At 51.6% G+C, this 1,771-nt stretch overlaps 4 non-coding genes across 4 annotated transcripts; all 4 read left to right on the top strand.

Moving 5' to 3' along the window:
* Positions 1-20: 20 nt before the first annotated feature.
* Pmar_PMAR012995 lies at positions 21-99 on the top strand. The gene has a single exon. It is a non-coding gene; the product is annotated as a tRNA-Ser (tRNA).
* Positions 100-262: 163 nt separating this feature from the next.
* Positions 263-344, top strand: Pmar_PMAR012996. Its single transcript has one exon. It is a non-coding gene; the product is annotated as a tRNA-Ser (tRNA).
* An 891-nt stretch (positions 345-1,235) lies between these two features.
* Positions 1,236-1,317, top strand: Pmar_PMAR012997. Its single transcript has one exon. It is a non-coding gene; the product is annotated as a tRNA-Ser (tRNA).
* A 162-nt stretch (positions 1,318-1,479) lies between these two features.
* Pmar_PMAR012998 lies at positions 1,480-1,561 on the top strand. The gene has a single exon. It is a non-coding gene; the product is annotated as a tRNA-Ser (tRNA).
* Positions 1,562-1,771: the final 210 nt, after the last annotated feature.

Raw genomic sequence — 1,771 nt, forward strand, 5'->3', positions numbered from 1 at the left:
CAAATTGAAATTTATGACTAGACACTTTGCCCGAGTGGTAAGGCGGCGGCCTGCTAAGCCGTTGGCTCTGCCGCGGGAGTTCGAATCTCCCAGGTGTCGTTGTACCCGTGCAAGTTGCACGTGGTCATCTCTGTTGCAGGGATATGTAACGACCGGAGATATTCTCGAACCGCTTGGAATATCGCGTTCTAGCAAACAGGATATTAGCGAGCGATCCAGGATAGGTTACATCGGAAGACCTAGGATACCCAGCGTCGTCGCAGACAGCGTGTCCGAGTGGTTAAGGAGGTGGACTAGAAATCCACTGGGCTCTGCCCGCGCAGGTTCGAATCCTGCCGCTGTCGGAAACTTATTTTTAGTATCCTGCTGCAGGGATTCGTCGCACTCACAACTTGGGAACACCGTCCTCACATCTTGCAATCAGATCCATGCTACGACGAGGATCTTATCCACCCGACGTGACTGTAATTTGGATCCACGTAAGTCACTGTGGGCATACTGTGTCCACAACCTGGGTCAAGGCTTACACCATGCTACTTCACTACGTTTCACCTGGAAAGCGAAGCCTACACCGGATAATCCACCGGCTCGTATGACGCACCCCACCCCCCTTGGACAAGGGTAATTAGCCTGGAAAAGCCAGTCGCCAGGTATCTCATAAGCTATATGACATCAGACTCATAAGCTCAACATTGCGCAGAGGGGTAGCGGGGACGGCTGAGCCGTCACGGCTCCGATGCACAAGGACTCGCATTCACTCAACCCAAGATCACCATGCGGTTGTACATTACGATTCGAACAACCACCATCTGGTGCAAGGACTCACTTATGCACAACTAATACAACTCCATCCGGGCCTCACCTCGCACGCCTGTGGAAGTTGCCATCAACTCACTTTTTGATATCTCACAACGACACGTGATGTACGGATCCAAGATATTTTCCGCCAGGAGTGGTAATACAAGAGGGACTAATGGTTACGCACAAGGAAACATGAAGAGAGGCGTGTCACCGTATTGCGCATCGAGGATGAAGGAGATGCGGGCTCTCGAATCTCCCTGATCCAGCCTAGGAGTAAGACTTGAATTTCGGAAGCTGGTGACACGCTTCGACAAAATCGGAGTATACCCACATGATATTTCTTTGCTTTAGCCCCATAACGTCACCAATCACCAGTCGTGTGGAGCACCCATCAAGCGGATGAATTTGGGAACTCAAATTGAAATTTATGACTAGACACTTTGGCCGAGTGGTTAAGGCGGCGGCCTGCTAAGCCGTTGGGCTCTGCCCGCGGGAGTTCGAATCTCCCAGGTGTCGTTGTACCGTGCAAGTTGCACGTGGTCATCTCTGTTGCAGGGATATGTAACGACCGGAGATATTCTCGAACCGCTTGGAATATCGCGTTCTAGCAAACAGGATATTAGCGAGCGATCCAGGATAGGTTACATCGGAAGACCTAGGATACCCAGCGTCGTCGCAGACAGCGTGTCCGAGTGGTTAAGGAGGTGGACTAGAAATCCACTGGGCTCTGCCCGCGCAGGTTCGAATCCTGCCGCTGTCGGAAACTTATTTTTAGTATCCTGCTGCAGGGATTCGTCGCACTCACAACTTGGGAACACCGTCCTCACATCTTGCAATCAGATCCATGCTACGACGAGGATCTTATCCACCCGACGTGACTGTAATTTGGATCCACGTAAGTCACTGTGGGCATACTGTGTCCACAACCTGGGTCAAGGCTTACACCATGCTACTTCACTACGTTCACCTG

This window comes from Perkinsus marinus (assembly GCF_000006405.1).
Source record: "Perkinsus marinus ATCC 50983 genomic scaffold scf_1104296954188, whole genome shotgun sequence".
In the NCBI taxonomy this organism is placed as follows: Eukaryota; Perkinsozoa; order Perkinsida; family Perkinsidae; genus Perkinsus; species Perkinsus marinus.